Below are 16,360 nucleotides of genomic sequence, written 5' to 3' on the forward strand. Positions count from 1 at the left end.
AACAAGTAATTAAAGAACCAACGCGTCTGTTGTTGTTGTTTGTTGCTTTGGTGTTGCGGAGGGCTATTTAGCCCAGGTATACGCATACTCCTCAGATGGACCCGTCGCGTCCCGCTAGCCGGAGCTACAGCAGTCCCGTTGATTCAAGGAATCTAACGATGCTGGTCGGATGAAGCTCCGTTAGTTCTCTGTGCCACAGCGTTGGCTGTCCCAGGTAAGTGTGACGAAGGCAAGAAAAGGCGAGGCAGTCACTAAGTACATCCCCGGTGTTTCTTCGTCCTCCAAGCAGCTTCTGCAGGCCGGGTTAATATGTGCATATGCCGCACCAGATGACAGTTACCCGTCATTAGACCAGTCACCCTTCGTAGTTTACCTCTGTTTAGGTTTAGCAGAAGGTTTAGTTCGTTTGAAGCACGGACCAGATATTAGGTCCTTTGCCGGTCTCATGCCGGAGACAGTGCAAGAGTTTTCCAGCCATGCCTTCTTACGAGGGGACCGCCGTGTTATAGGAGATCCCCACATTATTTTCAGGTCCTGAGACTGGTTCCCTAGTTCCAAGTCCGGCGAGTCTGTCAGCCTCCATGTTGCCGGAGACGCCCGTGTGTCCCCCACGCGAGGCAGACATCGCCGACCCGAGACAGGGCCTCCAAGGTACTTTTGCACTCCATTACCAGCTTGGACCGCACCTCATCGGCCTCAATGGCCCTGATGGCAGCCTTACTGTCGGAGCAGATGACTGTTCTGCCACCTCTCTTCAGGTCGGATAGGAGAACCAGCCCGCCAGACAAGGATGGCATATACTTCAGCCTGAAAGACTGTAGTGTAACTACCGAGAGCGATACTCTGTGACAAGCGTCTGGAGCTGGCAAAAATGCCGGCCCCCGCGCTTCCTGCTGCCAACGATCCATCTGTGTACCAGACGTCGCTATTCCGGAGGAATTCCGGTCCGTAAACGGCCCCCAACTCCTCTCTGTCAGGAACTATGACTTTGAAGAGATTTGAGGGCACGAGCTTGGAGATCTGACACTGGTCTGTGGCACAGCCCCATATCCTACCGTGCCCAAATGAGCAGGCTTGTAGTTGGCCGCCCACACGCAGTCTGTAAGCTGCGCGCGTGGCCCCCATTCTCACTCACAGTTCGAGGGGCATGAGGTTTAACATCACCTCCATGGCCCTAGAAGGAGTGGTCCTCATTGCCCCTGTCACCGCCAGGCACGCCGCTCTTTGGACTTTGTCCAGTTAAGCGGTTGCTGAACTTTGCTCTACACAGGGCCACCACACTATGGCCCCTTAGGTAATTACGGGCCTGACTGCGGTGCAGTAGAGCCAGTAGAGCACCCTGGGATTTAGACCCCAGGTGACCAACAGCCCTGTTGCAGGCCCATAGTATATTCATGGCCTTCTTGCCCCTGGAAGAAAGATGATCGCGCCATGATAGTTTGGTATCTAGGTGTATACCTAGATATTTCACCGTGAGGTAGTATTCGAGATTCGTCCTTGACAGGACAATCATGGGTTTTGTGTCAAGGTTCCGCTTCTTGCTGAATAGCATAAGCTGGGCCTTCTTTGGATTGATACTCAGTCCTGCCAAACAGCACCATTCATCTACCATCCGCATTGCCCTTGCCATGGGGCCCTGCAGACCGTTTCTGGCGCCCCTGCACAGGATGACCAGATCGTCGGCGTAGTCCTGCGTCGTTCAATTTCCACAGGAGGCCGTCCACCACAAGGCTCCACAGCAGAGGAGAAAGAACCCTTTCCTGCGGGCAGCCCCGCGCAGCCACCACCGTATACCGAACGCCGTGGAGAGCGGCACAGACTCGCCTCCGTGATAGCATGAATTGAATCCACTCACAGAGGGAGAGTTTCAAGCCATGTTCCGCCAAGGGACTAAAAATCACCTTAAAAGGAGTGTTGTCAAAAGCCCCCTCGACGTCAACGAAAGCTACCAGAACCTCCTGTTTGTGGAAGCGAGCACCTTCAATCCTGCGAACAAGATGATGCAGGGCCGTCTCTGTTGATTTGCCCTGGGTATTGGTTGGGATGAATAGGTCGCACTTGTAGCAGCCTCTCCTTTATGTAGCGATCAATTAGCCTTTCCAAGGTTTTAAGCAAAAAGGTTGTCAGACTGATCGGTCTAAATGATTTTGGGTCAGAGTAATCTGACCTTCCAGGTTTTGGGATAAACACAGCTCTAACCTATCTCCAAAGAGAGGGAACGTAGCTCATAGCCAGACACGTCCTGAATGTCTTGACCAGGAGCGGAGCGAACGTGTCTATCCCATGTTGCAGAGCAGGGTAGACGCCATCCTTGCCTGGTGATTTAAATGAAGAAAAGGTCTTTATGGACCAACTTTTTATACGTCACCACTCTTTTGGCAGTATCGTAATCCATGGGTCATGGCCTACGATACGCCTCCAAGTGGTCATCATTTGTTGCGGAGGGGAAAGTGCGATTAAAGTTGTACATTAAAGTCGTACAAAAAATAGTGTAAGCATCACGAACAGTAATAGCTTTACTGATCTCAGACAAAACTTTGTCATCGATCAGTAAAGCTTACTTACTATTCTTGATACTTAATATACTATTAAGTACTTCACATACAGGGGTAACAGTATTACTTAATTGTCTCCACAATAAATTTATTAGGTCTTAAACCTCTCTAAAAACTGCCACTGGGGTATTTTTTAGAGACGACTATTGTGGAGACGACTGAGTGTTACTGTTACCCATGTATTTGTACAGCTCCACTAAGTGAAAATGGACTACTACTTCAATCTATTAAGTACTTGTTTTTATATTTTATGTATACATATTAACGCGTGCTTAAGTGAGAACGTCTCGACGTCTGGTGAATCAACAACACAGATAACGCGGACCGATAAGTTCCAGACACACATGTCTGTACCCAAGAACAATTGTACCTGTTTGCACCTAAAATAACACCAAATCAACGTTTTGACTCATATTAAGTCTTTTTCAGAAGTCTTAAAGCCCCAAGGCACAAAGATAAAAAAGACAGACACATAACAGTGGGCACGTACCGCACGTGAATTTAAGTCCGTTTCCCCAACATTGGCTAAGTTGAGTTTAGGGACAGCTAAGATAAGTTTAGTTTATACTGTTATTTTGCACCTAATGATCTGTCACATTCAAACCTTAACTTAGCTTAAGTTGTACTTAAAATCGACTTGGAAATGTGTTTTTTATTCCGGTGTTTTACTGTCAATGTCGGTGCAGATATGCAATATGTGTTTACTGTACAGGGTGCTGCATTTTCGATGGTTTTACGGGGTACAGAGAAAACGGTAATAGATAGAAAAAAAGTAGCATACGTGTTCTGATCTATTTTTCTGAGCTGAGATGACTGGCGAAAAGTGGGCGGCGCAAACTTCTTTTGTTTCAAAGATACGGGGGGTTTTCGAAAATTGGTAATTTTTGAACCTCTTCTGTATTTCAGTTGCTCTTAAAGTTATCAAAAAAGGAAGAACGGTTCCTGGTAGAAGTTTTCATGTAGAATCCAATAGCGTAGTCAGTTTTTTTCTATTCCGTTTAGTTTCTGACATATGACAGTAAGTTACATTTTTTTAAATGGAACATCCTATATATTTTTACGTCATTTAATTTTGTTGATTTTTACCTTTTTAACGGTGTATTACAACATATAGGTTTGTAGAGGTTAATCCTATTATTTAAAAAAAAGACCTTTGCTAACCTAAAAAAAAGCCAATATCTAAAATACCAAACAAAATTGGAAATCATATAAACTAACACATCAGAAAATTAAATATTTTTAATAAATCTTATTAAAAATCTAAGTTACAAACAGTTCTACCGTCACTTTAATAAGAAAAGTGGCCATTTCTATTTTCTACTATTTTTAAGGTAGAAGTTGAAAAAACTGTTTACAAACGACATGTAACATGTTAATAAGAACATAGCCAAATTTTGTTTCGACTGTGGGTATTTTTATACATATTATTTAGCACTTTTTTGTTAAGGAAACGGTTTTTTTCTAATAACTAATATTAACGTTTACAAACTTATATGTTTTAATACACCGTTGAAAAAGTAAAAATCATCAGAATTAAATGAACTAAAAATATATAGGGTGTTCCATTTAAAAAAATATAACTTACTGTCATATGTCAGAATCTAAACGTAATAGAAAAAAACTGACTACGCCATTGGATTCTACGTCAAAACTTCTACCGGAAACCGTTTTTCCTTTTTTGATAACTTTAAGAGCAACTGAAATACTGAAGAGGTTCAAAAATTACCAATTTTCGAAAACCCCCCGTATCTTTGAAACAAAAGAAGTTTGCGCCGCCCACTTTTCGCCAGTCATCTCAGCTCAGAAAAAGAGATCAGAACACGTATGCTACTTTTTTTCTATCTATCACCGTTTTCTCTGTACCCCGTAAAACCATCGAAAATGCAGCACCCTGTACAGTGCGTTTTTTTTAACGCGCAGCATAGGATTTTACGTGTTAAATTTTTAAGCCCATGTTAGACCATGTTATTTTGGAACTGCAGGTCTAAAACTTGACGGGTGTGTCTTTAGTACCCTCAAGCTTAAGTAAGTTTACCAATTTGGTCTAAAAAGTCATTAAAAACTGGCAAAAAATCATTTTTTTTTTTCGATTATTTCCTTCCTATCAATTTTGACCAATCGCTATCAAGAATTAGTATAATAAATGTAAATTTTAAGTGGAAAAATCACTTGACAACTGTCAACTTAGCTGTCAGCAGTTTTTCCGGAAAAAAAAATCGAAAAAATTTCACACTCCTCACAGCAACATAAAGAATAGTGTTACCCTTTCTAGCTTGAAAGTTATTGTTCTTATTAATTATTGTTCTTATTGTTTTAATTAAAATAAAATGTTTATTTAAGGAAATAATCTTACCAAATATCCCTCGTGCATCTAATTTTTCCTGTGGAAAAATTGGAATACTCGTTTCTAAGTAATTTGTTTTAACAGATAGCATGAGCGAGGGTGGTTTTAAAAATCATCCGAGTCGAAGACGAGGATTGAAAATAGTGCGAAATTCCATTTTCCCAACAAACCTTTTTTTGTGTGAGACAGAAGACCCAATAAAGAAAGGAAAAAAATGAGTAACTCGTCTCAACAAACATATAGAACATATCTCCAAATTACTTAGAAACTCGTTTTTCCGAATTTTTCCGGAAAAATTAAATGCACTAGGGATATTACCTCCGAAAAGATTTTATCGTTTTATACTCCCTGTATGCATTGTTCTTTTTTGTTTTTGATATCGACATGGCAGGTAGCGTGACTTATTTTGACTGCATCATGGCCCGACATCTTTTGAACGTCAAAAGGGCATTTTATGATTGTCTGGAATACTGTTTGGCTTCAAACTGAGGTCACTTTGAACAATTCACTTATAAAAATAGTTAATGATCACCCTGTTTTACTTTCTACGCCAAATTTTACCTGCTACCTGCCGTGCCAGTATCAAAAACAACAAGCACCTATCATACATACAGGGGGTATGGAAAGATAAAATCTTTTCGAAAAAAGATGATTTTTTGCAAGTTTATAATCACTTTTTAGGCCCAATTGGTAAACTTGCTTAAGCTTCAGGGTACGAAACAGCCACCCGTCAAGTTTTATACTTGTAGTTCTAAAATAACATGGTCTGACATGTGCGCGTTAAAAAAAACGCACTGTATGCTCAGAAAGGAAATAAACTTTCTAAAGACATTATTGTGATAAAACTACAAAACTTTTTATGTTCTACTTAAAAAATCCACAGTTAACCATTTAACTTAGACTTATTATTAACTAATAATTGCCAACATTGAAAATCGCGATGGTGACTGCTCAAAAATATATTCTTGTCAAACGTAGTGAAGGACTTCCAAAAGAATCCGATTTCCAAGTCGTAACAGAGGAATTTCCGCCACTTGGAAAAAATGGTAAGCGGGGATTTTACTACACAGGGAGTTTACGAAATGTATCGGTGTTTACGAAATGTATTGGTTATCGAAAAATAAGGCCACCAGTTAGCTTTATCCGAAACAGATCACCATGGTTAATAGTGAACAGCATTTTAATCGTCATGATTCATATGTCGTTTATTTATATTTCTTGAAAATAGTGCACGTCTTAGCCAGAAAAAGTCAAGAAAGAATTTTTCTTCGAGTCAAGAAAGGAATAAGTTTGTTTTAAGGCGGACCAGTGGTATCCAGCATTTTTTCCTTTAAAATATCCACCCTAATATTGCAGGAAAAACTTACAAATTATTTCACTGACAAAACTATAAATAACTGCTAACAAAACTCTTTTGTAAAAGTTATTAATCGTAGGATTATTTAAAAATCTTGAAAATTAGTCGTTTTTTGATATTAACCACATTATTAATCAAACTGGCCTTATTTTTCTTGGTCTACTACCCACATTTTAGTGCCACATTTCAAAGGTTAATCACTTTGTATTTATTTGAGTAGCCAGCACTAATTTTATGCTTTTAGAATACCTCGTTGAAGCAGTTTACATTAGTGTAGACCCTTACATGAGAGCACTAATGAGTCATTTGCCTTTAAAAAGTACTATGCCTGCAGTACAAGTTGCAAGGTATTTCAATGTTTTGAAAGTGTAGTGTCTTTACAATTTTTTTTGTTCACAAACAGGATAATCGAAAGCAATAATCCAAACTATCCAGTGGGAAAATATGTGGTTGGTGAATTTGGATAAACGACTCATGCTATTCCGAAAGATGGCGCCGCAAATCATTTCACACTGGGTTACCCTACAACGATTTTACCAGATCTAGAAGATTTGTCATTGTCTTTGGGTGTCGGTTATTTGGGAATGCCTCGGTGAGTTGTAGGCAAATTATAAGAATTGTATGAAAGCAAGTTTATAGTCTATTTACAGTGGTTTCACATTTAGTTTATCGATTTAACTTTTTCCATATAACAATAAAATGACACTTAATTGGCTTGTGGATACAGGTAAAGAAAATTTCAAAATTATCCAAAAAAATCAGCGGCAAGAATAGAGACCATATTTAATTTGTCTTAGAAAGTTGCATTATTATTATTAATAATAATAATAAATTATTAGTAATTGGCAACATAGCGTTTTTGATTGGCCAGTTTAGTGCAAAATTAGTGTAAATATGGCCTACTTTATGAAATGTTATTGAGACAATTTAGTACGAAGGTAATAACACATTACAATTTTTGTAAAAAAAAACCATAGTCAAACATATACTGCGTCTAAACTTTATGAATAAGTAGAAGCAATAATATCATGTACCGACTTTCGTTTCTTGAACTAAAATAGAAATACTGCTTACTTTGGATTCCTGGACATTTGCAAGCCCAAACCAGGTGAAACGGTAGTAATAACTGCAGCTTCTGGGGCATTTGGTCATGTAGGACAGTTAGCTAAGATGAAAGGTACTTAAAAAGTATAAAGTGAAAATGCAGGTTCTGTAAAAAATTTTTTCTAGATTGTAAAGTAATTGGCATCGCTGGTACCGATGCAAAAGCTAAATGGTTAACCAATTATTTTGGATTTGATCATACTATAAACTACAAAACCCAAAACGTTGGGGAGGTATTAAAGAAATTAGCTCCTGAAGGTGTAGACATATTTTTCGACAATGTAAGTCGTCAGTTCCGAATTGAATTAATAATCTAATCTGTTTAAATGACAGGTCGGTGGGGAGCTTAGCAGCACAATAATATACCAAATGAATGAAGAAGGTCGCGTGGTAGCTTGCGGAACCATTTCCAGTTACAATAAAAAAGAGCAACCTAAAGGTAATTCTTCGAAACCAATAAGGTCTTCACTTATTTCAAATTTTAAATGTAGTTACTTTTTCCTGTTATAACGAGACGCTTAACTATCAATGGCCTTTTTGTCACCAGCTATAGGAATAGATGGATGGAGGGCATAGAACAAAACTTGAAATGTATAAAAGAAGGAAAACTTAAATATAAGGAAGCTGTTACTGAAGGATTCGAAAATATGGTCAAAGCATTTATTAGTATATTTGAAGATGAAAAACTTGGCAAAGCTGTTGTTCAAATAAAATAATTTTGAATGAAGTTGGTGTTATTTTGACTATTACATACTTCTTCTTGAAGAGGGCAACAAAACACCTCACTGTCAAACAATTATTTTGTTTTTATCACTAAAATTTTTTCCAAAACGTGACATTATTTTATTTTACTTGATGGGTTTTATTTTCGATAATACAGGAACTGAGTAACCACTTTATTTAACAAGAAGAAAATACATAACACTAAAATACAACTGACTTTTCACTTGACAACCACTCACTCTTTCACCTCCTGACCTTTGATTGACCTGTGCCTTCTTTCGGGTATACGGTCAGATTCCTGTCAACTGTCGATATATCCTTCCATTGCGGCAAGTTGGTTGTTGGTTTTCAGATTCACATTTTGTTAAGCTTGTTTGGAATTAATATTAAGGGTAGATTACACCTTTCACGAAGTTAATTTCAATGAATCTAACATGGTACACTGTATTACATATCTAAATCTCCCTACAGCTCTAATATGAACTGTTTACAGAGTCGGATTCTTATTTTACTAAGCTTTTATGGAATTAATATTAAGGGTAGATTAAACCGTTTACAAAGATAATTTCAATGAATCTACTACACAATAATTTGGCACAGATTGACCACGAACGAGTCAAATTCACCGACCCATGTAGACCCAACAGACGTAGAATGGCTCAAAAGTAACAATTATGCAGACTAGAACAACAGCGGGATCGATCTTTGCCGGTTTTGAGTCTAAAGAATACAATTTGGCACAGATTGACCACGAACGAGTCAAATTCACCGACCCATGTAGTCCCAACAGACGTAGAATGGCTCAAAAGTAACAAATATGCTGACTAGAACAACAGCGGAATCGATCTTTGCCCGTTTTGAGACGATAGATTACAATTTGGCACAGATTGACCTAACCTTAACCTAACCTAACCTAACCTAACCTAACCCATCGTCTCAATAAAATTCAGAATGATGTCGAGATAAAGCTACGCGACTTAGAGCGGAAAATTGACAGCAGAGGAGCCAGCTCTACAGGGATCACCGGAAACGGGCTCAACAAGATCAAACCTCCCACATACGACCGTCAAACTTCATACCGCCGCTGCAACGACCGTACCAACTCCAATTTGAGGCCGCTGCAAATGCAAATGGATGGAGTAACGAGGAACTGGCTGTAGCACTAGTAGGACCTGCATTGGATCTGTTACAGACTCTGCCTATCACCCAACAAAGCAACTATGAAGCATTAGTAGCTGCATTAGAACGACGTTATGGGGATCAGCATAGGAAAGGAGTGTATCAAACACAACTAAAGGCAAGACAGCAGAGAACTGGTGAAAATTTACAAGAGTTTGAAGCCGATTCGTCGCCTTGTTCATCTCGCTTACCCAGCCGTCCCGGATGAAATCCAAAAAGAATTTGTGGCACAGTATTTTGTAGAAGGGATTCGAGATCCGGAGGTAAAGAAAATGCTGAAGATGTTCAAAGGGAGCAACAGCAGGGAATTACTGGTTCGAGCGCTGGAAGTTGAAGCTGCGTGCAATGACTTAAAGCCAGAGATCAGGGCCGTAACTATTCAAGAGGAGAGAGTACCGCCAGCCGATCATGTTGCTACATTAATAAATGAAATTAAATCAATGGTTGACCAATTAGTGCAACAAATCGCAGCATCAGGAAATGGTCAGTCCACACAATTAGAACGATCACGCCCGATCGCTAGAGTGAAGTGTTATCGATGTGGACGCTAAGGACACTATAGCAGGAATTGCCGACGAAATCAGGACATCAGAACAAATCACCGGAACTCCTCTGCTAAAAGAAACATTACGTGTTATAATTGTGGACGTAAAGGACATTACCGCAGGAATTGCAGACAGTAGTCTCGTTTACCGACCCCGCGGAACTGGCGTAACCAGGAGCAGGAAATGAAGAACCCGGAAGGACAATTACCGCGATATGTAGAGGATCGTCAAGCTTTTGATAGTGACTTAAGGTACCGGAAAGGACAAATTCATAATGGTTGGAGGATTGGTCAAATCGCGAAGGTGACAGATAAAAAGGCTACAAAAAGAATGAAGAGCAGCGTTTCTAAGGAAGACATAATGAGAGGACAGCGCTCAGACTTTGATTTGAAAGTAATAAGAAGATGGTTGGAGAAGGATTTGAAACCGGATTGGCAACAGATTTCGAGATATGGACCAACAGTAACGGGTTACTGGTTGCAGTGGAATTCGCTTCGACTGCGACATGATGACTTAATTACTCGCAATTGGGAAAGTCCAGACGGAAAACGCTTTGTTTACCAAACAATAGTGCCCAATTCCTGCAAAGAGAATGTGCTGCGAGAACTACATGACAGTCGCGGAGGGGGACACTTTGGAGTAAAGAGGCTAGAATAAGAGATCGATTTTACTGGATTAACTTCAGAAAGGACGTTGAGGAATGGTGTAAACGGTGTGACCAGTGTTCGTTACAGAAGGGATTAAGCACAATTCAGGAACTTGAGAGAGAGAAGATGAAACCAAACAACGACCGTAAGAAGATGACACTGGACCACAGACCAGCTGGTGACAATTATAAGGAAGGTGATGCTGTGTGGATGTTTCAACCCAGGAGGAACAAAGGATTAAGTCAAATATGGCAAGACACTGGGAGGGACCTTATAATGTGGTAAAAAGGTTACACGACGTCGTGTAGGTAGCGGAGTCCAACGCAGCCCCAAAGGCAAGATGAAAATTGCCCATCTGGACAGACTCAATAAATACCAGCGACTAGATGAAACGGATCGGGACGATCAGCTTTAAGAGGGGGGCAGTGTTACGGTTTGGGCCTACTATCCTCGATACTTCCGAACGAGCAATCGATTCGGGATGGAATCGATGCGCCGCAATATCTGGCCGGGTGCGTGTTAAAGTAGGCCACCGTTAGATAGCGATACAGCGAGAGGCATCTTCGACGTTCGACGCAAATCGCGAAGCGTTTCAGAGTGGTTCTAGAACGTGGTTTACCGAATATAAAAGAAGCGAGTTAAATTCAATCACCACGAAAATCACTTAAAAAAAATGATTTATTGCAGAACGGAGTTACATGTATTGCGTGAATGCAGCATAATAACTAACTGTAATAACATCGTACCCATATTTATAATAATATTAAATGTAAACAATAAGATCCTAGAACTAGCCTAACTCTAAACAATATTATGCATGATGTGCACTTAAGGGTTCATAACTCCTCCCTCCTTAGAGACGAGCCAACGGTGAGTTGAAGTTTCTAAATCACGACCCTTGATAGGATTGAAGAGGCATCTACCTCGGCATCTTGGGCTTCTGGATCTTCTTTCCTCTTTCTTCTTAATTTTGGTTCAATGACCTTTTTATAAAGATAAAATACAGCAAGAGCAATTAGTAACACATATATTAACAGAGTTGATAGATTGAATTCAAAGAAGAAATTTGGTTTTTTCAAAATATTTTTTAATTTTTGATTTTGAGTATCAATTGCATTTTGGATGTTGTCAAATTCGTTAAGGTTTATTGAATTTAAATTGGTTTTATCAAACTTAAACGTAAGGCTTTCTTCCGTTACTGCTGGTAGGTTAATTTGAGGAAGTTCAATGTTTTTGAAACTAACTTTTGCACTGTGATAAGTCTTTAAATGAAAGTCACTTATATGCACTTCACAACTTGGGGTTAACTCCAAAAGGTATGTTCATTTTAATGGAATGTTGTCCTTATTTGACCCGCACTGTTGAACAGCTACAGTTTGTTGTGGGATTATCAGCATCCATTTCTCGTGTTCCAACTTTTCTACTTTGGTTCTCTCGACTTCCATCATAGTATGATGACATTTAGATGTATTTGGACTGAAGTTTAGCATCTGAACTTCACATGGAGCTTCATCGTTATTTGGCAGCAGGTTAGCATTTCGACATAAATATTCTTCAGGAGATATTTCTTCACATGGATGGTCAAAACTTGCATGCTTCAGCTCATTAAGGATTAGGTATTTTGTTTGAGGAAATATGATTTTAAAGATATTAGAAGATGGTGTTGGTAGTGGATACAAATGATATAGGATGTAATTGGTGGATTCCACTATTGGTAGTTCAATAATAAATACTACTTGATTACCTTTAGAGTAACTTTTGATTTGTAAGATCTTTTCAAACAAAAGTATATTTTCTTTACTTGGAAAAAATGGAAGTTTTCCTGAAACTAAATCGTCTGTGATGGATTGTATCTCATCTAGTAATTCATTAGGATCTAAGATTGAATTGTGAAAAGTGTTAAGTTTCGAGAAAGTTATTGCCACTTGTAATTTTTCTAGTAGATCATAAATTTCTTGGAATGATGTTGTTACTTGTGAAATGAGCATTTGTGTAGTAAAGTAGAACTTAGTTTCAAGTACATTTTCTTTCATATTACGCATAGCAGTTTGAACTTGTAAAACACTTGACTCTAAAAGAATTTGATTGTGAGTTAAATTTTCCGATACTTCACGAAAATATTTATTGGAATTCTCAATAATCGTTATTTGTTCTTGCATTGCTGTTTTAAGGTTGTTATCATTGTCATATATTGTAGAGATTATTTTGTCATATTTTTCGGCGTCTTGTTGGTCTAAGTTACCTGTTAGTGACTTAATTATTGAACCTAAGCCATTGATCAATCCTCTTTTAAATCGATTACTGGTTGATAAAGGGTTTATTTGATTTATTTGTGATTTAATTTTATTTTCGAGCACACATGCTAAATTATAGGAATTATAAAATTCTTGTTTGTAGATTGATGATTTGTTTAGAGTAAGTAGAATCTTATTTAAACTATTTTGTAATGAAGTAAATTCTCTTATTATGGGCGAAATGTCGTATATATGAATAAATGACCAAGTGTTTATTACATTTTGGGAATTACCTAATTTTAGGGGTAAGAGTCCGGGATTGTTGGTTAGATTGTGGAAGGTCACGTCAACTGCCATTATCAAGGAGATGATCCTGCAACAACAGGAATTTTTAATTCTTGTATATGAATTACTTCAACTTTACTATTTGTTTTATTTTTAATTTTAACTTTATTGTGTTCAAGTAATTCTACAATTTCGAAAGGACCTATAAACTTTTTATCCTTTTTATTTCGAGGGGGGTTAATTTTGTAAACAGTTTGACCTACTTTAAATTGAGTCTGTTCTGGACCTAATGTGTTTCTTTTATCTAAGATGGTTTGTTTCTTTGTGGTCATATTTTCTTGTACTTCTTTATAAATGTGTTTTAATCGAGATTGGTGATTTGATACGTAATCCGAATAGAAATCAGTATTTATTAGATTACTAGGATCACGAAAACTTGTATGACCAAATGTTAGTTCGAAAGGGGTGAATTTTGTTGCGGAGTGAATAGAATTATTATAGGCAATTAGGGCGTATTTCATTAAAGTTTGGACATTTTCATTTTTGAAACGAACACCTAAAATACGTAAATGTTCGATTAAGGTGGAATGGAATCGTTCAATAGGTGCATTTGATTCGTGATGTAGTGGTGTTGTAAAATGTACATCTATTTTATGCAGTTTTAATAGTTCTTTAACTGCTTGATTTTTAAATTCTGGACCATTGTCAAAAATGATTTTTTCGGGAACACCGTAATATGAAAAATAAGTTATTAAGCCATTGCATATTTCTATAGCTGTTTTTCCGCTTACTGGAAGGGCTTGTCCTAATTTAGAAAAGGTATCAATAATAGTTAAAAAGTCTTGATTATTAAATTTAAAAATATCGATATGTAAAAGTTGGAAAGGCTTTCCAGTAGTTTCTGTAAGAACTAATGGTACATATGGAGGTTTTCTCGAGTATTTAGATTTTTGACAAACTTCACAGTCATTTATAAATTTAGACACATCGGTTTTCATAGAAGGCCAATAATAGTTTCGTTTTAATTTTTCTAACGTTTCGCCTATTCCGCGGTGGTTACATTTTCCTTCGTGTTGGTGCTTAATTAAGAGGAGTCTTTCTGCGGGACCTTTTACAGAGTTAACTAATTTTGTGCATTTGACCAATTTCATTCCTGTTTTATAGAAATGAGTCATGTAAACTTCATTGAAGTCATTATACATTGAGTCATCATGAAAGAATATATGAAACGTCTTTTTATCCGTCGTAAAACTTTTAAGGAGTTCCAAAATAAGTTTTTCATTGGATTTGGGAATCTTTACATTCCAGATATAATGTTTTTCGAAAGTGTCCCAAGAAATGTCAATGTTGTCATAGGGATTTCTTGAAATTATGAACTGAAAAGGTTTGTTGTTAATGATTTTGTCTAATATAGGAATACCATCGTTAGTGTAATTAGTCAAGTTATTAGTGGTATGAGGAGTCTGTAAAGAATCATCTTTGGTTACGTCTGGAGATTTTGGTGGGACTACGGTTACGTCTTGTAATATTTGTACTTTATCTGAAGTAGATATAGGGTCAAGTTCCTGTAACAATTCAGGTGGGATAATAGATGGATCATAATCTTGATTTAGAAATTCTTCGATATCAAAATCTATTGTTCCTGGATTATTAAAAGTACTTTGAGTTTCAAGTGCGTTGATTTGAATTCGAGAAAGGGCGTCTGCGTTTGTGTTTTGTATTCCTTTTTTGTAAATGATCTCATAGTCATATTCCTCCAATTTCAATCGCCAACGAACAAGTTTACTGTTGGGTTCTTTTAAGTTAAATAGCCAAATTAAAGGTCTGTGGTCTGTATAAATTTTAAATCTACGTCCAAAAAGATAGGGGCGAAAATATTTACAGGCCCAAACAATTGCAAGAAGTTCTTTTTCGATAGTTGAGTATTTAGATTCACTTTGATTTAGTGTCCTTGATGCATAAGCTACAGGTTTGTCATTAGGGATGTTTCCTTGAGAAAGTACGGCTCCTATTGCAAAATTGCTAGCATCAGTTGTTAAGATAAAAGGTTTTTCGAAATCGGGATACTGAAGAATTGGTGAATTAATTAAAAGTTGTTTACAATGTTCAAAAGCATTACAAAATTCGGTGTTGTGTACTACTTTTGCATCGTTTTTTAGACAAAGGGTTTAAAGGTTTAGTAATTTTGGCAAAATCTTTTATAAAGCGTCTATAATAACCTAATAAGCCTAAAAATGATTTGATTTCTTTTTGCGACCTTGGAATGGGAAAATTTTTTATTGCTGCTATTTTGTCAGGATTGGGTTTAACTCCATCGGTTGTAACAACGTGTCCTAAATACTGTACTTCCTTTTTGAGAAATTCAGATTTATCTAACTGTATTTTGAAATTGGACTCACGAAGTCTGAGAAAAACTTGTTTTAGTCTAGTTAAGTGTTCCTGCAAAGATGAACTGAATATAACAATGTCATCAAGATAAACAAGACAAATTTCATTTTGCAAACCGCGTAAAATATTGTCCATTACTCGTTGAAACGTTGATGGTGCATTTTTTAAGCCAAACGGCGTTCTCTTAAACTCGTAATGACCGTTTTCGGTGGAAAATGCAGTTTTTTTAATATCTTCTGGGTCCATTTCGATTTGATGGAAACCACTTGCCAAATCTAAAGTTGTAAAATAATGACTTCTGCCTAATTTATCCAAAATGTCTGATATGTTTGGTAACGGGTATTTATCATCAATAGTTTTTTCATTGAGCTTTCTATAGTCAATAACCATTCTCTATTTTCGTTTTCCTGAAGCGTCAAGATTTTTGGGAACTATCCATATTGGACTGGACCAAGGAGAAACTGAATCTTGAATGATACCTTGCTCAAGCATTTTTGAAATTTGTTGTTTTACTTCAGCCTTGTGAATTTCAGGGTAACGATAACTTTTTGTAAAAATGGGACTGTCGTTTGTTAAGTTAATTTTATGTCTAATTTTGTTAGTGAAAGTAAGGGGAATTCCTTCGGAGTAAAAGATATCTCTAAACTCAAAGCATAGTTTTCTTATGGCATTTTTCTCTTCAGGATTGCAATGATCTAGGCGGATGTTCTTTAAATTTTCTTTAAGAAGATCGTCATGATATTGTGTTAAGTCTGTCTCCATTCTTTCAACAAAATTTACATCAAAAATATTAATTGGTTCAATGTCGAAAGGTTCATGAAAATTTAGTTTAATATCGGTTTCATTTGAATTTGTTATTGAAGTGATGGCATAGTAATTTGATACGTTAACTAAAGCCTTAGGTGATTCCAAATTTTTGCCAAAGTGTATGTAATTTAGAATACCTATTCCGTTTCTTAATGTAACTGGAAGCTTAATTATTTGTTGTGTTCTTCCCGG

The 16,360-nt window shown here is 37.4% G+C and overlaps 1 pseudogene across 1 annotated transcript; it reads left to right on the top strand.

Moving 5' to 3' along the window:
• Positions 1-5,218: 5,218 nt before the first annotated feature.
• On the top strand, positions 5,219-8,109 carry LOC145729069 (prostaglandin reductase 1-like; annotated as a pseudogene). Its single transcript, XR_014178250.1, has 7 exons — positions 5,219-5,945; positions 6,501-6,603; positions 6,660-6,848; positions 7,318-7,433; positions 7,487-7,641; positions 7,694-7,813; positions 7,858-8,109. The product of XR_014178250.1 is annotated as a prostaglandin reductase 1-like (transcript).
• Positions 8,110-16,360: the final 8,251 nt, after the last annotated feature.

This window comes from Ips typographus, linkage group LG5, assembly GCF_016097725.1.
Source record: "Ips typographus isolate SLU linkage group LG5, UJ_Ityp_2.0, whole genome shotgun sequence".
Lineage (NCBI taxonomy): Eukaryota > Metazoa > Arthropoda > Insecta > Coleoptera > Curculionidae > Ips > Ips typographus.